The sequence below is a fragment of the Lontra canadensis genome, unplaced genomic scaffold, assembly GCF_010015895.1.
Source record: "Lontra canadensis isolate GAN:19392208 unplaced genomic scaffold, GSC_riverotter_1.0 scaffold4, whole genome shotgun sequence".
Classification (NCBI taxonomy): Eukaryota; Metazoa; Chordata; class Mammalia; order Carnivora; family Mustelidae; genus Lontra; species Lontra canadensis.
In genome coordinates, this window is record NW_022630998.1 from 52356155 (window position 1) to 52382438 (window position 26284).

The following is a 26284-nucleotide window of genomic DNA, read 5'->3' on the forward strand; positions in this document are numbered from 1 at the left end:
TGGCTGTTTTCTTATCCCAATTTGAATGTCCAAAACAAAACCCAGACCTAGTTGACACTTAAACAATAGAATGTTACATTAGTTTGTGATCCAAAGTGAAATGTGCACAGGCAGCCTGGCTGGCCCCAGTTTCACAGTTGACTGCCGACTTCACTTCAGATTATGTAAACATGTATTGCAAAACAGCGCTGAAGGGAGCCTCCTAACCTAAACAGCATTCTCTGAAATGTAACTTGTTGTCTTTTTATATAAAAGGAGAAATTAAATCAAAATTATTTTGAAGAGAAACAACTCCAGGATTTTGTTCAATTGAGTTTTACCAGGAAATGCTATTGCTAGTAGCACTGACCTTGGGGCAGAGAGAAGCTGAAGTCACGTATTTTGCAGGGTCAGACTTCTCTAGTGACTTCACGTGTTGTCACATCAAGTCAATCAAGTGACTAGAGCATCTGTCACCTTAGGCCACAAGGAGCACTCCTTTAGTATTCCATCCTGGAGAAAGATATGTGCTGGGTTATGTTCACCAAGATCTAAAATGATCACCCCTTTTGGACAATAAACTGTTGTGATCTCGCCCTGCAAGAACCTTACAAAATGAAGGTGGAATTTCAGGTAAGTGTACCCTAGTTTCTGGCAAAGAGCTAAGTGTCATAATCTTCTAGAGCTATTTAAGGGCAATAAAGAGCTTTACTTTTCTGCCTTCTCTTAGTAAAATTTCCTTCTTTTCCCCCAATGTCATTTTTTGCATATTTCCTTACTCTTCTGTCTTTTTTAAAAGATTAAAAAATTCTCCATTCTCCTTATTCATCACGGGCCATAAAGTAAGGATTGCAATTGGGATTGAGACTAGAAAGAGCATACTCCAGATTTTTCCTCCTTTCACCCTCACTTGATCCCAACTGATGTAGTTTTGTTGGGTCATAGCAGACACTTAATGCACACTTAAATTAATGAGACAGATTTGACTTTAATGGAAAGCAATCAGTTAATTGCTATTTTCTAAAATTTTATTCCATCAGCCCCCCTCCCCCCCAAAATAGAACTGGTTCAATCAGATTCAGAATTAGACCTTAAATCAATGTTCTTACTGAATGCCAGACCCTGTGCTAAACACAGAGTATATAGTAATGAACAAAGTGCATGTAGCCTTGACACTTAGCATTTATTTTTTAAGATTTTATTTATTTATTTGAGAGCACAAGCAGGAGAAGAGGGAGAGGGAGAAGCAGAGTCCCCACTGAGCAGGGAGCCCGATGTGGGGTTCCATTCCAGGACCCTGGGATCATGATCTGAGCCAAAGGCAGACACTCAACCAACTAAGCCACCCAGGAGCCCGAGTTTAGCTTCCTTTGCCCTGTGTACCAACAGCTGGTCATTTTCCCTAGTTGTCACTGAAATGCCAGGCATTGAGCTTTTCCTGCTGGTCTGTCTCCATTGAATGCTGGGATGTAGGCACATCATATACCTTTTGAAGAGGTGACTATGGGACAGGTGCAATAAATGCAAATTTATGTTGCACGTTTATCAAGATAACACTTTTTTAAAGAAAATTTCTCAAAATCCTAGGGTAATCACATAAAATGATATAGACATGTGGACAAAAACTGGAAGGGGCCATAGAAGAATAAACATGGGTGACCTGATGAGGTGATGGGATTCTAGGTATATCATTTGTATTGTCACTTAATTATTTACATAACATATTTCTTAAAAGGATGTCTAGAAAAAGTCATGGAAAAGAAGTTTTGGAGAAATGAATCTACATTCAACCCATGAAGTTAAAGAGCAACCTACAGACAACCTTTGGGACAGGTGGGAGAGATCTTTTGTTATAAGGCAGACCCAGGTTTTTTGGGGCTGGATGCTTATATAATTTGGAGTTTCCCTTTAAGGAAATACATGCAAAATTAGGAAAGCAGTCAGGCAAATGAGGAGCCCATGACTTAAGCTTCTCTCTAGCTTTAAGGTGAACTGTCCACAAGGGTGGGGCATTTAGGAGGTTGAAGAAGTATAATGAAAAGTTTTCTGCCCTCACATATGTCAAACTGCATTCCTCTGCTACCTTTAAGAGCTCTAACTTTTACCAAATCTGCACTTCTATTTCTGGAAGAGTCAAACAGGATTTAGCAAAGGAGCATGGGGTACAAATTCATTAATGGTTAACTTGGGATCAAAATCGGATTTTTTTATTTTTTAGATTAGAGTTTTTACTTGAGGGTGGGTCTTGCAGCAGGTTTTGTTATTGTTGTTATTGTTTCTTTTAATTTTTACAGAGACGAAGAGTACAAAGAATACTGTCTCATTGTCCAATAGCTATTTAATGAATTTCAGAATAGCTGAGGAACGTTTTAAGGGCTCTTGATGTAGGAACTTGCTACCAAGAGCAACATTTATTTATTTACTCTGCTTTGTCCCAAAAAGGATCTATTTCTACTACATTAAAGTAAAATCAGCTTTTAAGGATTAACTTGAACATTTTCTAGAAAATAAATTAGAAATCTTTGACACTCTGGGGGCGCCTGGTTGGCTCAGTTGTTAAGTGTCTGCCTTCTGCTCAGGTCATGATCCCAGGGTCCTGGGATCAAGCCCCGCATCCAGCTCCCTGCTGTGTGGGAAGCCTGTTATCCCTCTCCCACTCCCCCTGCTTGTGTTCCCTCTCTCACTGTGTCTCTGTCAAAAAAAAAAAAAAAAATTAAAAATCTTAAAAATATATATATATGACACTCCTTAAGTAGAGGACACTGAAATGATTCAAATAAATTACTCCTTAATACCATCTCATAGTCCTTTATTGTATGAAGATAAAACCTAATTCAGTGCAGTAAACTTTTACTGATTGTCCTAGATTTGGAAAGGCATATAGAGTCATTCTTCCCAGTGCTGCCAGAATCCAGTATTTAATGACACTGTTTATATTCTTTGTCTGTAAAATCATTCAGTGCCCCAATAGAAAAAGGTCAAGGACCTTTGCAGCAGACAATTCTCAGAGGAAAAACTGCAAATAAACATGAAGAGGAAAAAAGTTCAGGGTCAAACTAGTGATCCATGCTCATGGATAACCTCAGAAACATAATGTGAGTGAAAGAAGCCAGAAACAAAATCCAACATCTGTATGGTTCCATGTATATGAAATGTCTAGAAAGGCAAATTTATAGGAACAGAAAGCAAAGCGATAGCTGTCTGGACCTGGGCACAGGAGCAGGGATTAATCATTAACAGGTGTGGGGGGGGGGAACGTTCTAGGATGACAGTGTTGCAGGGTTCTTGTCTCACAGAGTCAAAGAATGAATCTCATGGACAAAAGGTTGAAGTGCAAGTGAAAGTTTATTAAGGCAAGGTGAGAACAGAAAGGAAAGCTTTCTAGAGAGAAAGGGGTCCCGAATGGGTTGCCACTGATGGCTTTTATGGTTAGTCTTTTATAGAAAACTGACCAGAGAACTTGGTAAATAGCTAGTCTATAACATTTAAGACAAGGTGGATTTGTAAATATGAAAGTATCTCATCTATATGTAGAACAAACAGAGTAGATTAGTTATGTTCCCTTCTTTGTGGTTAGTATCTTGTCTGTAACGTTTCTCCACATCTGGGATTTCTGTGAGCCTGCTTAGGTAGCCCCCTGCATGACCCTAGCCCTGTCACTCCCTATATGTCTCTCCCTACCTAGCCTCACCTGTCCCTTACTCAACAGAAATGTTCTAAAAGCGGATTGTGGTAATGGTTATACAACTACATAATTTCTAAAATCATTGGGTTGTATACGTACACTGGCTGAATTTTATGGCATATGAATTATCCCTCAAAGCTGTTAAAGAAAAAAGTTCAATCTTACTAGCCAAAAAAAAAAAAGTAACTTTAAATGCTTTTCTACTTGATAAATACTAAAATAACAACAACAATAAAAACAATAATAATTATAGTACTCTGACAAAGATGTGGAAAACGGACACTCAGACACATGCATATGCGTGGGTGCAGATTTCCTGTGAGTTATTTGGCAATAGGCACCAAAGCTTCAAAGTGGGCCTTTGACTCATTTCCAGAGGACTATGCTAATGAAATAATTGGACAAATGTTGACATACACACACAGAAATGTTCATCTCTTTATTCTTTATATTAGAAAACTTAGAAACAACCTTAATGCCCAACAGCAGGAGATAAGTCATGGAATAGCCATCTAACAGAATACTGTGTAGCTATTCAAATGATGCAGATGTATAAATGTCACATCAAAAGATGTTTCTAAATATTAGTGAAGAGAGATTTCAGTTAACTATAGAATTAAAAACATTTATACATATATAAATATCCATTTATACATATATAAGGGGCTAGGAGTTTATATAAAAATATTAACATTAGGGACACCAGGGTGGCTCAGTGGGTTAAGCCTCGGCCTTCAGCTCAGGTCATGGTCTCAGGGTCTTGGGATCGAGGCCTGCATCCGGCTCTCTGCTCAGCAGAGAGCCTGCTTCCTCCTCTGTCTCTGCCTGCCTCTCTGCCTACTTGTGATCTCTCTCTGTTAAATAAATAAAATCTTTTTAAAATTTTTTTATTTTTTATTAACATATAATGTATTATTAGCCCCAGGGGTACAGGTCTGTGAATTGCCAGGTTTACACACTTCATAGCACATATCCTCCCCAATGTCCATAACCCCACCACCCTCTCCCTACCCCCCTCCCCCCAGCAACCCTCAGTTTGTTTTGTGAGATTAACAGTCTCTTATGGTTTGTCTCCCTCCCGATCCCATGTTGTTTCAAAATAAATAAAATCTTTAAAAAAAAAATGAACATTAGGTGCTAGGACTACTGGATATTTTTTTATTGTCTTGTTTATCTATATTTTCTAAAGTGTTAAAGTAAAATGTATTCATGTTTTATGAAAACAGCAATGAAAGTGTTTTCTTAAAAAAAAAAATCTTTCACCAACTTCTCATCACTTAAAACGAACTTTAAGGATCTCTTTTGATAGTAATAAAAACCCCTTGGACCTTCACACAATAGTACTTTCAGTGTTTATCGATTGATAAAAATAATGGCAGAAAGCTACCCTAACTTCTATAGCACTTGGTTAGAGAGACAGCCATGCTTAATATATAAGTAGTCCTATAATAAAGGATGTGACTGAGTATAGAGGAGAGAGTGATTAATTTGACTGAGTGATTAGGAATTGCTTCCCAGAGTAGGGTCTATTTGAATTAGACTTATTTTGACAAGTTGAGAAAGGAAAAAGGAGGAATTAAAAAAAAAAAAAAAGACTTGATAGACTTGGAATTCATTCTGTAGAAAAATGCGGATATCTCACCAGTTGCTCCATGAACTTCCAGGTCTCTGGCCATCCCTAGCACTAGTAGGACTTGCTTCCCAGTGTCCTAACCCCACTTTCTTCTCATCTCCTTGTCAAAAACCACTGACAGCATGGACAGTAAATTTCCTTGTTAGGATGCTAACTAAATTGGCATTTTAATTTGACAAAGAGTTTGCTTACCTGGCCAAATATATGTTTGGGTGGTAAGAAAAAGTACTAGGTAAGGCACAAAAGAACTGGTTTCTAATCCTGACTTTGCCCTGGACTCACTGAACAGACTAGCTGTATGACATACAGAAGTTAAATAAAGTCATTCTCAGTTCTCTCTTTTCCAAAATAGGAAGGTTATAATAGTACCTCTGTTACCTAACTCACGTAGTTGTTTAGAAGAATTTAGAATACTGTATTTGAAAGCACTTTATTAAACTGTGATACATAAATGCTTAGTTTTAGGACTCTATGATTACATTTCTGAAACTACTTCGTGGATTGGGCCAGACCCCTTCTACTGAGAGGCTTGATAGCTTGAGAAGAGAAGCATGGCAGTGGGTTGGCAAAAGCAACCTTGTCTTCCTTATGTAATCAGATCAGTGGTTTTCAAGTAAGTGTGGGTGGTAAAACATCTGGGTATCATGGAAGCACAAAATATTGGTGTATTTAATTATGTCACACAAATCAATTGGCACTATTAATTTTTTATTTTTTATTTTTTTGGCAAAAGTGTAATTATACCTGAATGCAAATACAAAGTAATGGAGATACCCTACTCCCCAGTTCTTGCCTCAGTCTAAGCCCAAAGTAGGGTTAACTTGAGCTCTTTACTCATTATAGCAGTCAGGGTTCTGCAGAGAAACAGAACCAATAGAAGAGAATGGGGTGTGGAGGGGTGCATAGTATTTATTTTAAGAATTGACTGGTGATGGGATTGGGAGGGAGACAAACCATAAGTGACTCTCAATCTCACAAAACAAACTGAGGGTTGATGGGGGGAGGGGGGTTGGTGGGGTGGGTTTATGGACATTGGGGAGGGTATGTGCTATGGTGAGTGCTGTGAAGTGTGTAAACCTGGCGATTCACAGATCTGTACCCCTGGGGATAAAAATATATTATATGTTTATTAAAAATAAAATTAAAATAATTAAAAAAAAAAGAATTAACTCGTGATTGTAGAGACCAACAAGATCACAGTCTTCAGGGGAGGCTAGCAGGCTGGATGTTGCAGTTTCAGGGTCTGAAGGCAATGTGCTGGCAGAATTCCCTCTTCCTCAGGGAGTGTCATTCTTTTTCTTGAGGTCTTCAAGTATTGGGTGAGGCCCACCCACATTATGGAGGGTGATCTGCTTTACTCAAAGGTGTTAATGTCATCTAAAAAAAAAAAAAAAATACCTTCACAACAATGTCCAGATATGTTTGACCAAATATCTGGATACTGTGACCTAAACAAGTTGACACAGTTAACCATGTCACTCACCACCTTACAAATCACAGCAGCAAGTAGCAAATCATTTTCTCTCCTTCTACTCTGACTTCTTTGGGAATTCCCTAAAGCTATGACTATCCAAGGGTGCTGCTGGATGTGCCATATTAGAGAAACAGCATGTTATATAATGGCAGAACCAGTGGATAGCATCTCTGGAACCCTTAGGCATGAGGCCCAACTGGGACAGCTTACACAGACCAGGCAGTCCTGAGACCTAGACTGAGGTTCATGAATGGATCCTCTGGTCAGGCCATTGCTCAAGGCGCAGCAGGAAACAGAGCCCTCACAAAGCAATTCTAACCCCTGTCCATGGGGCTCAGCACCTCCTTGACCTCAGATGAGCCTAAAAGGCAGTGTTAGGTCAAGTTTAGGTGGCCTCTCTCTCATGGGACACTCAGAGCCTCTCTGATTACAAGTGATTGTTCTCTTCACATTTACTAGTCATTTTGAGGTTTCCTTTAATTGTTTATTATGCAAGTCTAAATCATCTCAGATATCCTGCTACTCTGAATCCTGATTTGAAATCTTGGCAAAGGTGTATTTTGTTGTTCTTCTAGGTCCTTTTTATATAGCTCTCTTGGTTCCTTTGTTTCCTGTGACTTTTTGCCTGATAGCTAGAATATGATTAATGCTCTATGGTTAATCAGATTTAGTCTGCTGCAGGAATCATTTTAGTTTATCAAGTTAACTCTAGAGGATTCTCTGAGAGAACAAGTTAAGTTTTGGAGGGGTTCCAGTGGTTCTCAACCCTGACCTACTTTATTCGGCTCAGTACTGCACCCAGAGCAGCCAAACTACGTTCCCCAGCACTCTTCAACTGCGTGGAAATTGCCTATCGTTACTCACAGCTCTCTTCACCTGAAGAGAGGGGGGCAGGAGCACAAAAAGTTGAAAACTCTAATGGATTAATATTTTTTAAAGATTTTTTAAAGATCTTTTTAAAAGTAATTTCTACCCTCAACGTGGGGCTTCAACTCAAGATCAAGAATTGCATGCTCCACTGACCAACTCAGTCAGACAGCTCTCTAATAGATTAATGTTAAGATATTCTATTAGAGGCACCTGGGTGGCTCAGTTGGTTAACATTGGACTCTTGGTTTCAGCTCAGGTTGTGATCTCAGGGTCCTGGGATTAAGCCTCTCCTGGAGCCTCGCTTCAGGCCTTCTCTCTCTCTCTCTCAATCTCTCTTCCTCTCCAAGATAAACAAATAAATCTGGGGCCCCTGGGTGGCTGAGTCAGTTGAGTGTCTGCCTTCAGCACAGGCCCTGATCCCAGAGTGCTGGAAGCAAGCCCTACACTGGGCACCCTGCTCAGCAGAGAGTCTGCTTGTCCCTCTCTCTCTCTCTTGCCTCCTCCGTGCTTGTGCTTGCTTGCTCTCCTCTCTCTCTCAAATAAATAAATAAATAAAATCTTTAATTAATAAATAAATAAATAAATAAATAAATCTTTTAAAAAGAAGATTCTAGGGGCGCCTGGGTGGCTCAGTGGGTTAAAGCCTCTGCCTCCGGCTCCCACCTGGCTCTCTGCTCAGCAGGAAGCCTGCTTCCCTTCCTCTCTCCCTGCCTGCCTCTCTGCCTACTTGTGATCTCTCTCTGTCAAATAAATAAAAATCTAAAAAAAATAAAATAAAATAAAATTTAAAAAAAGATTCTATTATAAATGAGTAGAGAGCAAATATATTTTATGATTTGAAGGGTGTGATCTGCACGTAATCCAACCCTTTATTTCAGTCATCCATACCTTCAGCAAAACAGTCATCATTGACTACAGATAATAATAAGATGAGATGGAAGCACTTGAGTGGCTCAGTTGGTTGAGCGACTGCCTTCGGCCCGTGTCATGGTCCTGGAGTCGCAGGATTGAGTCCCGCATTGGGCTCCCAGCTCCACGGGGAGTCTGCTTCTCCCTCTGACCTTCTCCTCGCTCATGCTCTCTCTCATTGTCTCTCTCTCAAATAAATAAATAAAATATTTTTAAAAATCAGATGTATTATGAATACTCCTTTTTATTGGAGGTCCAGAGAGAATGATAGAATGAAGCATCAACTTTCATGTACAGCAATATATAAATAAAAATTTCTTCTTTAAAATCTTTTATCCTTCAGAAAACTATCAGTTTATTCTCTCTGAGTAAATATTAACAGATTTTTATCATTAGCATGGGCCTCAAAACAGAATAATTATAAATCATTCAATTTCGGAATACCTTTTTTTTTCTTTTCTCTCTCTCTCTCTCTTTTTTGCTTGCTAATCACAAACCACAACGTGAATTTCTGTGAGAGCCAGGATGCCATGTCACAAAAGATCAGTCCGGCTTCAGAGACTCTTCTTATTTTCCCTGCGTGGAAGACAGATGTTTTTTGTTGAATCAGGACCATAATTTGCATCTGGTAGGACAATGGGCCATATTCTCCTCTCCTGTCTACACACAGAGCTGCATTGACAACAATAAGAGTTGCCCAGATAGAGGCAGAATTTGGCTCTGCCAGCGCAAAATTCAGCCTGATTTTAAAGAGGAAATGGTGCAGTTAACATTTAGTGAAAAGCAAACCAGCTAGTGTATCTGGAAGTTTCCTTTAAAATTTCTTGAAATTTTCCTTTGAAATTTCCAGCCCAGCGTATGAAGTAATTCCAGACTCTAATGAGCTTCAGAGGCCTCTTGGGCTGTAAATAAGAACCAAAATGATAGTCTATATTGGATCCAGGACTGACTTAGCCAGTGGATAATTTATTGTTATGCTCTATGTCCTGGTTTTCTCTCAGTGATTGATGTGTTCTCTTCTGTTTCCAGAAGTTTTTTCTAATATTCACCCTTCTTCAAAAGTGACCCTGAAAGATGAGTCAAAAGTTCCATACCTGTTTTCCATATGGGGAAGCTGAGGGCCCAGAAAAGTTAAGCAAATTTTTTACTTGTGCAACAAAGGAACTCTCGGTTCTCACGTGGTTATGGAAATAGAGTCAAAATGGAGATGAGACTTCTGCTTCCTTAGGTTATCTTTCCTATTTGTTTAAAATGAAATCCTTTACATTTCATCAGTTCCTAGGAGATTCTTTTGTGACTCATGTAATTTGGAATCCTCTCTAATTGGAACCAGGACATCTCAGTCCTTCATTATGAAGAACCTCTTCTTAAGTCTCTTCTCCCGGATACAAATACAGCCCTTTTCTGGCTGAGCAGATCATTGCTGATAGCATTCACCAATATTGTACAGAGGGCTTAAAGAGAGATTTCATTTAATTATGCAGTCTATTGTCTTTGAAACCTATACAACCCATGCACTCTGGGGGTTTTTTGTTTTATTTTGTTTTGTTTTTCTTAGTAAAACTAAGAATTTATCTTCAGAGTTTCCTTATTTACTTTTAGGTTCCAAGATCTTTTGATCCTCTGGATTGAGAAATAAAGTATATTTAACCTTGAAAAAGGAGAAAATGTAGAGAAGGAGTTATCAGTTTTGTGAATTTCAGATTTTCCCAAGGGACAAAAATGAAAAAAGGGCAATTCTATTTTCTTAAGACCACAAAATTCTTGAACTATATGACATACTTCCTTTTTTTTAGAATGAAATTTGAAGGAATCTTAGAGATTTTTTATTTTTTTTTAAAGATTGTATTTATTTGACAGAGAAAAAGGTCACAAGTAGGCAGAGAGGCAGGCAGAGAGAGACGGGGAAGCAGGATCCCTGTTGAGCAGAGAGCCCAGTGAGCTGGATCCCAAGACCCTGAGATGACGACCTGGGGCAAAGGCAGAGGCTTAACCCACTAAGCCTGCAGGTGCCCAGGAATCTTAGAGATTTTTTAGTTCAATCTTCCCATCTTACAGATGAAGAAATTAAATTCAAATGAGTTGTAGTAAATCTTAGAGCTATTTCCATGTCAATATGTATAAACTTATTCTTTTTTTAAAAATTTTTTATAAACATATAATGTATTTTTATCCCCAGGGGTACAGGTCTGTGAATTGCCAGGTTTACACACTTCACAGCACTCACCATAGCACATACCTTCCCCAATGTCCATAACCCCACCCCTTTTTCCCTCCCCGCCCCCCAGCAACCCTCAGTTTGTTTTGTGAGATTAAGAGTCACTTATGGTTTGTCTCCCTCCCGATCCAACTTATTCTTTTTAAAAACTGTGTAACTGTCTATTAGGATGTACCTTAATTTCTAGCAATTTTTCTTTGAGGAATGTTTTTTCTCTGAAGAATATTTTATTTCCAATTTTTCTCTATTAAAAATAATGGTGCAATGAATAATCTTGTATAGGTATCTTAGCTCAATGGATGAGTATTTTTATAGGATAGATAGTGAGAAATGAAGTAAAATTTGTTTAAATCTTATTTATTTATTTATTTGAGAGAGAGAGACCACCTGTGCCTGCACGCACACGCACCAGTGGAGGAAGGGGCAGAAGGAGAAGGACAAGCAGATTCTGTAACAGTGCAGAGCCCCACATAGGGCTCCATGAAGGGCTGGATCTCATGACCAGGAGATCACGACCGGAGGTGAAATCAAGAGTCTGTCACTCAATTGCCTGAGCCACCCAGGCACCCCATCAAAATTTTAATAGAAATAGCTATGAAATTGTACCCATGCATGCACATCTTTGCCAACATGGGATGTTACCAAATTTTTAATTTCAGTTTTTAAATAATTTTGGTCTGGAGAAAAAATAATTTTGGTCTTTTACATTTAACTCATTAATTTATGTGAAATGTGCTCTCATATACTATGTGAGGTTGAGGACTAACTTATTTATTTTGTCAATATTTAATGTGAGACAAGGAGCAGAGCACTAGTCATGTGAAGAGTAAGGATAGCAGCTGAAGGCAACTGCCATCCTATACAGTCCACTCAGCCAAATGAAAGTCCTGTGGCCTACCGGACCTGCCCCTTGGGGCCACTTCTGAAGGCTAGTTAGGGGCCATGTGTTGTTACAGCAGAGTTACATCACATATGCATTTGGGATTTAACTACACAGGCTTATTACTTTCTGAGGGCCCACATACTAGGGACTTCAGCCATTTAAGAGAACTATAAATACAATTTTGCCTTCAGTGATTTTTTTCCCCCTTCCATGTCAACAAAAGAACCTAGCCTGCCCGCCCCCCCAGCACCACCCAACAGATACACCCAAGATGTGTCTAGAGCATGCAGGCTTTTTGTCCCTCACACACAGCCTACGAGGCTCTTACAAAAATATTCCTTACAATCACATATATACACATATAGTACATTCCTGAAAGGATCTTGAAAACACACTTTTCTCCACTTTGTTAGGTTTGGAGTTTCGAAGTTTTCCAGCGATTTTTTTCCCCCCACCATTAGGAATTGGTACCTAGCTCTCCTAATCCATATTCAATATGCTGCTTCTCCCAAGCTTCAGAATTCTCAGTAGAGTGCTCTGGGAAGCCACTACCAGCTGATACACTGTTGGAGTCAATTTACTGTCTCTGGGTCATTGTAAGTTAAAGTCCCATGGTAGTACTGGGAGATTTGAGTCTTAAGTATAAAAATTTTCATGCCCTCACATCTATCAGCAGCCTTGCCCACAAGTGAGAGATGAAGACTATTGGCTGCCCATGGAAAAAGAAGATGTGGCTCTTTGAGGGAGAAGACCCTTCCTCTTTCCTTCAGTGGCTGAGGTATGTCATAGGTCTTCCTAATTTCTATATTGACAGGCAGGCTCAGTGATACGATTTCATATCAAGATTTGAGGGGGGTATAGCAGATGCCTTTGGTGCCCACCCACATCCTCTAGCACTCCTTGTTATTATAAAAACAGGTGGCTTCTGTGACTCTGCCTGAAGACTTACTGTGGCTGATGGAGCTCATGGGGCTTATGCACGGGGCTGGAGAGCCAAGTGCTGGGCAATGCCTTTAGGAGCAGAACTCAACCAGTAACAGATGGGAATTGTGGTACAAGACTCTAAGGGGTACTCTTTGCAGTTTCCTAGGGGGTCTCCCAGCTGCTCCAGTGATAGTGGGCTCATGCATGCATCCGCTTTATGAGGGGCCTGTTCTTCCCTGTCTCACATCCCCATTCCCCCTAGCAAGATCCCCTTCCAGGTAACCTAGTTGAACTCCAATCCTTATCTCAGAACCTGCTTCTGGGATGACCAACCTGAGACAGGAGGGGACATCACCTTTGTAGAGGGGTATGACATATACTTTTGAAAACTGATACTAGCTAACAAAGCATTTTTAGCAGCTACTATTAAGTAATAACAACTTTTAGTTCTTCACTCTGGAGATGCAAAAACTTCTGGGAAGGACATCTGTTTTTTACACAAAGCAGGGAGCTACAAAGTGGAAGGGGTGAATTTCAGGGCAGGTAATCCTATCAAACCTACCATCAAGCCTGAAGTGGGAGGATGCTGGGCTTGCTCAGAGAACTCCCCAGGGCTCAAGCACCACCAACAGTACCAGAAGCAGCAGTGGTAAATAAAGTATTATGTTGTGATTTCTCCATTTGAAAAAATATATATAAATATGACATTTTTAAAAAATGTCACTCAGGATTGCCAAATGTTGTTTGAGGGAAGGACTGTCCTTGTTCTTAGGTTTTGTCTTCTTAAGTTAAAAAATTGTTAAAATATTCATATTTATATGGAACTGATTTTGATGGAAGATACTATTTTTTTTAAGATTTTATTTATTTATTTGACAGACAGAGATTACAAGTAGGCAGAGAGGCAGTCAGAGAGAGGAGGAAGCAGACTCCCTGCTGAGCAGAGAGCCCAATGTGGGGCTCAATCCCAGGACCCTGGGATCATGACCTGAGCTGAAGCCAGAGGCTTTAACCCACTGAGCCACCCAGGCGCCCTGGAAGATACTATTTTTTGTATAATATTTTCCTTTGGTAGAATTAAAAGCTGCCAACCATTTGCCAGTGCCCCTCTTTTAGTACAGGGAGGGGGATGGTTCGTGAAAACCTAAACTCTGAGAGCCACTGATCACAAACCCAAATGGATATACCTTTTCTGTGATGCAGGGGTTTATACAAACTAGCCATATTGCGAAACCAGTGTAATGACTAGTCCCTGACATCACAGGCCAGCCCAACTAATGAATTTTGGGGTGGTAGCAGAGGTACAGATTTCTCACAGAACATTTTTCTGGAGCCAACTGGCTAATCCCTCATGCCCAATGGTTGTCCTTGCGCTTTTCACCTGTCTGCCAGGATTTCTCTGGGATGTCCCTAAGCTTTCCCCAGATAGTCCAAATGCTTTACTATCCCTGCCTCTCCCTCAGTGCCTAGACGTAAGGGAGAACAGAGACTTCACATGTTCTGAGTCAATCCCCAGTCTCCTAATACCCCCTTTAGGGGGACATCACTTTAGAAAAGAACCTGCCTCAGTAGTAAAGGCTACATTTGTTGTTGATGATACTATTTTAACTCTTTGAGGTCAGAATTTCACCCTATTGGGAGAAGTTATTACAAATTATCTGTATCACTCCATCCCTCAAAAAAATTCCTCCAGTAACAAAGTGCCATGTGTTATCTGCATAAAAATTAAATTCAAGCCCATTATTAATTTTAAATTGATAGAAACCAAAGGTATCGTTAATGAAAAATAAGGAACACAACTTTGGAGATAAGAGGAGAGTGGCTAAACCAAGGATGTTCTTACAAAAAAAGGTGGGTAATTTTTCAAAGAGATTGAGACAAGTACTAAAAATTGAGACAATTGTATGAAAAGGAAATGCCTATTTCCAGGGGCTCTGGAGAAATGAATTAAATGCGGGCAGCTTTTAAAACTGAATAGGATGGGAGTAGTAGGGAGCATCTTCCTGCCTCTATTAAAACACACAGATCCCAGCATGAAAGATCAGAGATGTTGCTCTTGAAATTCTTAGACAAATTATCTTTCTTGAGTACTCTTGTTTTCTGTAAATGGTAATTTCATAGTATATCTTCAGTCTAGGGAGAAATGTGACCCAAGGAACTTTGGGCAGGAGAATCAGGAAACCCAACTGGCATGACCATTCTAGAACAAAGATTCCAGGTGTGATAGTTTGCCAGGGCTGCTGTAACAAAACAACATAAACTGGGTGGGTTAAACAACAGAAATTTATTGTCTCATAGTTCTGGAAGCTAGAAGTCTGAAATCAAAGTGTCAGTAGGATTATTTCCTTCTGAGGCCGTGAGGGAAGGATCTATTCATGACCTCTCCCCTTGGCTTGTAGATGGCTGTGTTCCTGTTCACATGCCCTTCTCCCTGAACACATGTCTGTGGGTCTAAGTTTTTTCTTCTTATGAGGACAACAATCATATTGGATTACGACCCACCCCAATGACCTCATTTTAACTTATACTTCTGTAAAGACCTTATCTCCAAATAAGGTAACATTCTGAGGTCCTGGGTGTGAATTTTGGGGAGATACAATTCAACCCATAGCGCCAGGCGGCCTCTCTGGCTTGTTTCTCTGCAGGAGAATGTTGTTCTTAATACTCTTACCGGCTCTTTCAATCCCAGCTTTCCAATTCACTCAGCCCTTATGAAGCTGCCAAGCCTGCACCCTCTGCGCCCCACCCCCTCGTGCCTCGCCCAGCCCCTCATTCACAGGACTATAAATATAAGAACTTTCCTGACCTAAGACTGCCAGGAGGGTGGGAAATGAGTGGGGAAGTGCTGCAAGGGTGGAGTTTTCTTTAACCTTTGTCAGTTGCATGAATTCTGTAATCAGATCAACACTCAGGGTGTGGTGAACTGGGGGTCCTGACATCCTAAGGCAAACAAGCAGACTCAATGGCATTTGTTCTTTTCCAAATTCCAAGGTCTTATGTGCTCCAACCATAGATGACAAAATAGTTTCAGGAGAGCTGCAGTGTTTTGTTCTCCCTGCCAATTCATTAGCAACAGAACGGTTGCTGGGCTATAATCCAGCCAGGCTGACATCAGTTCCCCAGTAAAAGGAGGACACAACTGGAACTGGGTCTGTGCAGCCAAAAGGGATCAGGAGGGCTCAGCTGTACTGACACGCTGGCAAAAAAAAAAAGGAGAGAAAGAAAGAGAGAGGGAGTGAGGGAGAGAGAGAGAAAGAGAAAGAAAGAAAGAAAGAAAGAAAGAAAGAAAGAAAGAAAGAAAGAAAGAGAGGGAGGGAGGGAGGGAGGGAGGGAAAGGGAGGGAGGGAGAAAGAAAGAAGGAAGGAAAGGGAGGACGGGAGGGAGAGTGAGAGGGAGAGAAAGAAATGAAGAGAGAGAAAGAGAGAAAGGAAGGACAAAGCAGAGAAAGAAAGGAGGAAAGGGGAGGGGAGAGAGGAGAGGAGAGAAAGGAAGAAATTTGGGGAAGTTTACAGAGATGAAGAGGTCACCCACCTTCTTTAAGGGACTCAGACAGGAAGATAGGATGGAGGGTGTACTAGGCGTGGTCATAACACAAATTAGGATCTTGCCAGCATTGTCTTCAGTGAGTATTTAGAAAAATTAGGTTTTGCTTAACCTGCAAATAAAACCCATCAGTTTTAGAAACCTACACTAAGAGCATGTGTGTAAAAAGAAACCTATATAAGGAAGCTGAGCTGGACTGTAGTTATGGGAGGCCCCAGAACAGCCCACTTCCTTTCTTTGTGCCTTTTTTATTCATCTCTAAATGTGGGGATGGTAATACAATTGCACTCCTCTCAATTTAAAAATACTTTTCTTCCGAATCACCTGACAAAGCTTTTTTTACCCCTGTGCAGTGCCTGTATCCATGAAGAGATCTTCCAGAGCCACTTCTATCAGTCTAGCAGATCTTGCTGGAAGCTTCTAGTACTCCAGATGCTGAATGCTCTATCACTGACCCCTCGCTACCCTGCTTGTCTTAAAGTGCCAAAACTCTATGTTTTTGCTGTTTTATTAGGAGCTTCCTGAGCTTTCGTTCCACAGCATTTCTTCATTCCTACTTCTGGACTTTCCTCCCAGCTTTTACGACGTTAGAGAGTGAGCTTTGGATGCCACTTTATGGCTGGATATTATATGAGTGTGTCCACATCCTACCCTCTGTTTTCGCCACATGCAGCAGGGCAGGGAAGGAAAAATCATCATCCTCATGGCCCCGTTCCCAGCTTCGTGGAAGCAAAATGTGTCCCTGAAGGGGCAGGCACATTTCTGACTATGCAGGGGCTGGACAAGGGATCTCTCCATGTGGAAGACTAGGACACCAATGAGCTCATCATAAGAGCAAAGTCCGGAGTTAGGTGGATTGAGGACAAATTATAATACATTTAACGCCTTACTGTGCTTCAACCCCATTTTCCGACTGGATTTTCCTTGACTTAGGTATCCCAAAATGCTCTGTTCTGCTATCTCCCCATCTGTACCTTCAGATGCTATAGATCCTCTTGGATCCTCCCATTTAAACTGAACTCTTGAATACTAAATCTGACCCTGCTTCTTTAGAAATAATATTTATTCAACAGCAAGGATTGGGTGCCTCTTGTCCACCAAGCATAGTGCTTGATCAAAACAGAAAGGCTCCTCCTCTAACTGATGAGGGTTCAGGATTTGGGGTTTTTTGGGTTCTGGATTGGGACTTTGACTGTTTGAACTTAGAGTACCCACTCTGCCTTTCCAAGGAGGAACTTGGCTTCCTTGCTAATGCAGAGCATGGATACCTGCCAAGTCCCTGTGCTCAACCAGACATCCAGTCTTGACTCCTCCTGGACTTTCCTGTCTCTGTCTGAAGCTCAGCCGAACAGTCCCTTTGCCTGCAGATTCTGCTTGAGTCCAGAAGCTCTGTCCACATACCGAAGGTTATACACCAGAGCCTTTAGCCTACAAGGCCCTCAGATGTAGCTTCTGTGGAATTTCTTCCCCATTTGTTTCCTCTTGGGTCCACTCTCAGCCTGGCCACAATTAGACTATGTCAGAGTTCTAAGACCCCAGCATATCTGAGAGCTCATCTTTGACTACTGAAAATGGGATCCAAAAGGGAACATCTAACTTTTTCCATTCTGAACCACGCCAGTTTGAACTGTCAGAGAAGTGTCTGACGGCAACAACCTCAGGAGCCCAGCACAAACTTCTTAGCCACCCTTGCTTGTCCACCCTTTCTGCTCTGCCTTCTGTCTGGGGCAGGGGGAGACAGTCCCTGTGCAGTGATGTGCAGGGGAAGGTAAGGGAAGTCACAGCCCATAACTAAGAGGCAGTCAAACCTATAGGGTATTCCTGCCAAAAACACCGTGTGTGCAGCAAGGCAAGGGCAGGAAAAAAAAAAAATCCTTGTAGCCCCACTGCATCTAAGCTGGAGGAGATAATGAGACATTCAAACTGGACATTCCTCAAAACAGTCATCCTGGACTCTTCAAAAATACTGACGTCAAAAGAGATGATTTGAAAGGGAAGGGAGCTGTTTTAGATCAAAGAAAACTAAAGATGCATGATCCTTGATTGGATTCTGAATTTTAAAAAATATATAGCCACAAAGAACATTATTGGGACAATGATGGTGGTATGTGTGTATGTATGTGTGTGTAGAAAGATCTAGAAAGAAAAACAAATGTGGTAACCTGCTAACAATTAGTAAATCTAAGCGAGGACTATACAGCTATTCGTTGCACTCTTTTCTTAGCTTTGCTGTAGGGTGGAAGTTTTTCAAAATAACCAGCATAGAACTTGAGTGTAGCCTGGTGTGGGGTGAATGGGCCATAGAGGGGAAAAGACAGATGAGCAGGCTGACAGGAGCCAGGAGAGGCACAGCAGCTCCAGACTGCTTCTCCACCAGATTCTAGTCCCTGTGAAAAAACAGGCAAAATATTCAGCTGGCAAACTGGCCACAAACGGAAGGAACCTGCAACTTGGTGAACACCTGGAAGCCTTGGGTCAGCCCCACCATCTGTGGACCAGATGTGGGTGCAGCAGGCAAATTCCAGGCCTGCTAACAAGCAAAGAACTCCCAATAATGCCACGTGTGGCCTTTGGAGGCGCAGGATTGGGAAATGCTGAATGATCAAGTGCTTGGCCGTTGTTCCAGAGGCCAGACAGGATTGAAGCCAGCAGGAACGGACATGTCTGCCTGTTGCCTGAGGAGCCCAAAGCCCGCCTGAGGTGGTGGTGGGGGGTGGGGGGAGACTCATAGGAGGCAGGGACATAACTGGTTCCCTTTGCTCTTAACTGGGTCAATTTTACATTGCCAGATTAATTTACTGATTATGCTCACAGATATCACCCTAGCTTTTTTTCCATATTTTTCTTCTATTCTCTGTTTGTAATTCTTTCTGACTGTCTCTGTTCCTCCCCTGGTTTTATGCCATTATGATGTATGGAAAACACTGGAAGACTCTCTACGGTGTCTTAAAGTGCCTGTGTATAAAGATGTCAAACAAACAAACAATACAAAAACCTCAGCAAATATCAAAGCTGGTTTTGGACTCAGCAGTGTCCACTTTGTTTGACATGCTGTTTCCAAAGGGCCAGGAGCTAAGTGCTAAAGTGGCCAAACATCCAAGCCTTCCCCCTGACTGTGTCATCTTCTGATATTTCTATAAGTTTTATGGCCCTTCAAGGAATGGCTGACTTCTCCTCCTTGATTCTCTTTTAATCTCAGCTGTCCTGAGCAAGTTCTGGACAGGACCAGCAGTTCAGCCATCGCTGCCCGAGGCTCGTGAGTTTTCTTCCCCTATGTGGAGGTGTACAGCACGAGAGGTCAGCCAGGGGCTGGCGGGACAGACCCAGCCAAGAGCTCTGCGTTTCCACCGTGCAGCTCAGTAACAAAGCAGCCATGACAAGCTCTGCCAAGACCATCTGTTGGGAGCCAGGAGTAGATGATTTCCCGGTGTGAGCAAGGAAAACAGCAACAGAGTTTGCTACAACCATGATTAACACGCAGGATTCAGCCAGGAGAAGGCTCCTCCTGAGAAATCATAACATTTGCACAAGTGAAGTTAAGCAAACCCCAGTGGTTTTCACTCTCAATCTCTTTCTCTTTTGCTCTCTCATGCTCTCTCTCTCTTCTCCTTCTTTGAGCAACAAATCCCTATGTTCAAATATAAATATCTGACAAGAGCCAACATACAAAAGAGATAAAAACTCAGGCAATCTGATTTTTGTGAGAGCTGTGGACTTATGTGGCCCTTCCCCAGTCACCCCAGGATAATTTCAGGGGGGTTAATGCCCCCCCCGAATCCATGGTTTGAAAACCATCGCTTTGATCCATCTTTTCCATACACAGAGGGTAGATGGTGTCTTCTTTGACCATGCCTTCTAAGGTATTTATATTTTTTTAAGATTTTGTTTATTTATTTTGAGAGAGAGAGCAAGTGTGACCTGGGGGAGGAACAGCAGGAGAGGGAGAGAGAGAATCTTAAACACACTCCACACTGAGCAGGGAGTCTCACTTGGGGCTAGATCTCACCACCCGGAGATCATAACCTGAGCTGAAATGAAGGATTAGACTTGTAACATGTTTTACAAACACCTCCCCACCATTCCCCAACATGTTTTACAAACACCTCCCCACCATTCCCTGAGATGTCTTAATGCTTCGACACATACCAAGAATGGATGGGATCTGTTGTATTTCTTTCTTGGAAGGCTGGAAAGTATTCTTTGACCAAAAAAGAGTCTAATGATAACTCACAATATGTACAAAAACGGGCATTGGCCTGAACTTAATGTGTTCCATCTTACTAGAAAAACAGAGGTGTGATCACATGGTTCCATTTCCATGAAGCTAAAAATGTAGCGTGTGTGGACCCATCCTTCAGCTCCCTCATGAGATGCGAGAACCCCATGGCATGGCCGTCCTCACAGGTTCTGTTGTGCTGGCTTTATGTTTTTAAGTCAGCATCTTGGATCCATTGAGCTTGCTTCATTTTTTTTTTGATCATGACACATTGTATTGGCTTCTTACTTTTCTTGCCATCGACGACTAATTACCTTTTCATCTATAACCTCAAATGTCACGGGATAGAAAACTGTGGGAAAGTTTACCTCTGAAGCAATGGAAAGTTCCCAAATGTGAGAACAACACAGTAACCTATAACAGGAAAGGCCATTACACGGGGTTATTACATCAGCTATCACAATAGCAAAAACTTTTGAAGTGGAAAAAAATTTATACGACTACCAGTCATCCCAAAAGAACAATGTGTTTTTTAGTCATTTGTTTCAAAATCATTTGGCTCATTTCTGAGCTACCTAGTTATTTTTAAGTTTTATTTCATTAGTAGTTAGACTGTGTTTTCCTAGCCAAAATGTTCTATGCTCTCAACATACAGATAGTGATGATCCGCACAGGTCATGATCTTTCCTCACCTCTAGTCCCCATCTGTGCCCCTTCTGGGAATCTCCAGAGAGCCTATGAGCCCACCAGAAAGTTCACAAGCTACGACCACTCTCTTCTCCTGCCCTGCCTCTCTTCAGTGATGTCGACTCCTCCCATCTTCAGTACCCATACAATTGTGTGAAGTTGTCTCACAGCAGCCTCCAATGTCACCAGCCAACCACCCCCCTACAGGCCCATTGCCACCCTCACCACCCCTGGGACATAGGGGGCTGCAGTGTATCAATACAGAGGTGAATATTCTGGAGGTCATGAAGTCTCTCTCCCTTTTGTATAACCTACCTATGTGAGCAGATTACTGAGACAGTATTACCTTTCATTCCTTGCCTTAGAGTTTTTATCAAGAACAATTGTCTTGGTCTGTTTGGGCTGTTACAACAGAAATACCATGGGCTGGAAGTCCAAGATCTTACCGTGGTTGGGTTCTAGTAAAGGCCCTCTTCTAGGCTGTAGGCTGCTGCCTTCCCACTGTGAGCTTGGGGGCAGAAGGGGCTAGGGGACTCTGTGGGGTTTCTTTTATAATAGCACTAATCCCATTTAAGGGGGCTCTACCCTGACAACAGTAAGCACATCCCAAAGGCCCCACCTCCTAATACCATCACATGAGGCATTATGATTTCAGCAGAGGAATTTGGGGGTAGGGGTGTGGGGGGCTGGATAAAACAAGCAAAGAACAGAAACAGTGCTTTCAGATTTTATGCACAGGACTTTCTCACCTAGGACTCCATTCTGGGTACATGGAGGGAAGACTAGAGTTTGGGGAGTCCTGTGTGTTTAGAGCTGTGTCTCCCACAAGAAGACTTAATAAGCTTTTCTGTTACGTGAATTCTCTCTCCTGAGTTCCTTGGTCCCTCCCTCTTGCAGATCAGTTTCTGGCAGCTCAGTCTACCAAACAGGCCCAGATACATCTAAACCCCAGCAGGGGATGGTTTAGGCTTAAGCGGAGGCCACTGCTGCATAGCTTTCAAGTTCAAATTTACTTCAGACTCTTTACTCAAAATGTATGCTTTTTTGTTTTTTGTTTTTTGTTTTTTAACAGACAACTTTGGTTACATCAATCATTCATTCCTAAGTGGGTCATTTTCTTTTCTTTTGCTTTGTCTTCATGAGCTCTTAGACGTGAAATGGCAGATTGGTGAGGTTATTACCCACCATTTGATTCGTACACATCAACCACATGGGTAGAAAGTATATCATTCCTTTTTCTCCAAGTCCGCATTCTGTTTACCTAAAATAAATTTACTCAAATGGATCTTCACTAGGATGAGGAGAAATTGGAACCCTGGTACACTGCTGGTGGGAATGTAAAATGGTGCAGCCACTTAGGAAATCAGTTTGGCAGCTCCTCAAATAGTTATACAAAGAGTCACCCTGTGACCCAGCAATTTCACACTGAGGTACAGAGCTCTGACGATTGAAAACACAGGTGCGCGTAAAAACTGACACACTGACATGCATAGCAACATCATTTGTCATAACCCAAAGTAAAAACGCCCTAGATGTTTATCAACTAATGAATAGTGGCAGTGACTGCACAACCTTGTGAATATTCTAGAAAGCACTGAATTACATACATACTTTAAAAGGGTGAATTTTATGATATGTTAATTATATCTCAATTATATCTGCACAGTAAGCACAGACCACAGAAAGAGCCTGCCTTTTTTTTTATTCACTGAAATCCTGTCCAGTCTTTTTTCAGATTTCTTTAGTTTCTACCTAACATTCTTTTTCTGTTCAAGAAGAACCTGCATTTTAAAGAAAAAGTTAAATACGGATCTATGTTTGTAACAAATTGCAGCTTTCTTGCGAAAGGCAAAATCTTTCTAAAGCCCAAGTAGAAAGAATGAATGCGTCTTTGATTCATTCATCTGGCAAATGTTGAAAACATGATATGGCAATATGCCAGGCCCTGCAGAGATAATGGTGACCAAAGCAGATATGTCCCTGGCTGCACGGGGAGCTACAGGAAAGTCACTACAAGTTGACAGAAGCTGTACCCAGGAAAGCACACAGCTCTGTGGGGGCACACGGAGGAATACCCACTCAGGCCTGTGGGGCCAGGGAAATCTTTCTGGAGCCTTCAATGTCTAATAGAGAACTAAAGTCGAGCCAGAGTCAGGGTCACAAAAGCAGAGGGAGGAAATGTTCCAGAGAGACGGAACAGCATGTGCAAAGACCCTGAGGTGGGAGAAAACACAGCATATTTCAGGAACCACTCAGAATGGCTCTAAACATTCGGACTGAGCAAGTCCAGACTGCTATGTTTAGGAATTCAGTACATTTGCCAGGGTTCCAACTTGTTCAAACTCCACTCTCTGTGTCACTTAGAATATTAGCTGCAAGTAAGAGAAATGCTGACTTCCACAGGAATAAAGAGTTAAGATGTTTATTATTTCCCATGACAGGGAGGGCAGAAATAGGGCAGACTTTCAGGAAAGGTACATTCGGTGATTTGTCGATGTTTTTAAGGACCCAGCTTCTTTCTGTCTTTCTCTCTACTACCCACCCATTCAGCTTCTTCTTACAGCAAGTTCCCCTCAAGGCCACACAACCTGAGGTAACAGGCTTCCATGTCCTCTGTGATCAGGAGAGACCCTTCTTTGCTTTTCTCCAGTAAAATCTTTCCTGGCATCTCATTGGCACAATTCCTGAATAGAGCGCTGGTAAGGGAGTAGCCGCTGTAAGTGCCTTGGATTAATTATTTTCAATGGTTTGAATTCTGGGGCATCACCCTTAGTGTGACCACAATGGGGAGCTTAAATATAGGTGGGTGCCTTGGGCTGGCACTGCATTTACCAGCCCCTGCCTTGAACCAAGAATATGTCCAAGTCCAGCTTCAAAGTATGAGTAATGTGGTTTTTGTTGCCACAGGTTTTGTGAAAACTGGCTATCATACTGACAAACTTCCTAAAAATTATCTTTAAACCTCTTTCTCTTTCCCCAAATTTCCACTCCTTACCACTGCCACCACATCTCTTTCCCTCTTTCCACCCCATCTTCCTCTCCAGACCTCTCTCAGCCAAACTGGTTGTTACCTCTTTTCCAATCCTTTTCTTTAAATCACTTGGCTCGCATTTTCCACCCAGCAGAAACCACTCCTTCCCCTCGTGAAGGAACAGACTTTCAGATCACCTACTCTTCCTCTTGCGTGCTCCTGAGGGTCTCCCATTTTCCCTGCCAGGAATTCAACAGAGATCTACAAGTTGGTATAAGTGTTTCAACACACAAAAACCTCGATCTTGAGATTTCCAAGTGTTTCCAATCAACAGGCCTATGAATTAGCCATCACTATTAAAAGTTAAGAGTAATCACCAGAAATTGTTTTATGTGGGAAAAGAATTAACTTCAATATGGTTAAAAATACCAAAACTATGACAAAATACAAACCATGTCCAAAGACAAACAAAAAATTGGGAAATATTTGTAAAATACATGACAATTTCTTTAATGTAGATAATTATTTTTACAAATCTCTAAGAAAAAGATCAACATCCCAAGGCAAAAAATATGAGCTGTCAGTTGAAAGAGAGATAACATTTATTTTAATTTTTGCCTATCAGATTGGCAAAGATTTGGAAACTTACTAGTCCCCAGTGTTGGCAAGAATATGGAGGAATAAGCACTTTTGATGGGAACATCATTGGAACATTTCTGGAAGTTAATCCGCATTTGTTTCAGTATTTTTAAAATATTTACTTTTGGTTGATTAATGCTTCAGGGAATTTATTTTAAGAAAATATTCAAGCAACAGCATAAGAATTTATGTACAGGGGATTTATCATAACTCTTTTTCTAAAAGATTTTATTTTTAAGCAATCTCTACACCCAATAGGGCTCAAACTCAAGACCCTGAGATTAAGAGTTGCATGCTTTACTAACTGAGCCAGCCAGGTGCTCCCATAACTCGTTATTTTTACTTTTTTAGAGACTTTATTTATTTATTTGACACACAGAGATCACAAGTAGGCAGAGAGACAGGCAGAGAGAGAGGGGGAAACAGACTCCCAGCCAAACAGAGAGCCTGACGCGGGGCTCGATCCCAGGACCCCAAGACCATGACCCAAGCTAAAGGCAGATATTTAACCCTCTGAGCCACCCAGGTGGCACCCCCCCATAACTCATTTATATAGAAAAAATTGAACAACTTTACCGTCCAGCTAATTTAATTAATTATGGTAAGTTTGTTTTTGCAAAGATTTGCTTACATATGATTGCATCTCCAGAATCTAGCATCTCCTGGCATCTCCAGTGCCAGGTCCATATATGAATATTTATTGAATAAATGAACAAAGAAATATATTGGATATTCTACAGATATTAAGAATAATGATACAGGGACACCTGGGTGGCTTAATGGGTTAAAGCCTCTGCCTTCAGCTCAGGTCATGATCCCAGGGTCCTGGGATCCAGCCCCGCATTGAGCTTTCTGCTCAGCAGGGAGCCTACTTCCCCCCTCTCTCTGCCTGCCTCTCTCCCTACTTGTGATCTCTGTCTGTCAAATAAATAAATAAAATCTTAAAAAAAAAGAATAATGATACATATTTACTTTCATTGAAACAGAAAATTGTCCATGAGCTATTATTAAAAGGAAAAGCATATCAACAAGAGAAAGGATAAAAACCATATGATCATTTCAATAGATGCAGAAAAAGCATTTGACAAAGTACAAATTCCATTCATGATAAAAATGCTCAACAAAATAGGTTTAGATGGAATATACCTTAACACAATAAAGTCCATATATGAAAAACCCACGACTAACATCATCCTCGATGGTGAAAAGCTGAGAGATCTTCCCCTAAGATCAGGAATAAAACAAGGAAGGGCATCTGGGTGTTTCAGTCAGTTAAGCGTCTCCTTTTGGCTCAAGTCATGATTCCAGGGTCCTGGAATGGAGTCCTACATTGGCTCCCTGCTCAGCAAGGGATCTACTTCTCCCTCTTCCTCAGCCCCTCCCCCTGCTCATGCTCTCTCTCTCTCTCTCTCAAACAAATAAATAAAATCTCTTTTAAAAAAGGGAATAAAGCAAGGGTGTCCACTGTCACCACTTTTACCCAACATAGTACTGGAAGTCCTAGCCACAGAAATCAAACAACAAAAAGAAATAGAAGGCACTTATATTGGCAAGGAAGAAGTAAAATCTTCACTATTTGCCAACGGCATGATACTATATATAGAAATCCCTAAAGGCACCACAAAAAAAAACTACTAGAACTGATAAATGAAT

The 26284-nt window shown here is 41.3% G+C and overlaps 1 long non-coding RNA gene across 2 annotated transcripts in view; it reads left to right on the forward strand.

Annotated features, from left to right (window-relative positions):
* The window catches only part of LOC116863003, a 41030-nt gene continuing 14746 nt past the window's right edge, over positions 1-26284 (forward strand). Inside the window, exons 1-3 of one of the 2 annotated variants that reach the window (XR_004381750.1) lie at positions 1-612; positions 1715-1812; positions 12325-12429. This is a non-coding gene — a long non-coding RNA (uncharacterized LOC116863003). The remainder of the gene's footprint in view (positions 613-1714; positions 1813-12324; positions 12430-26284) is intronic. The other variant, XR_004381751.1, reaches the window with a different exon arrangement.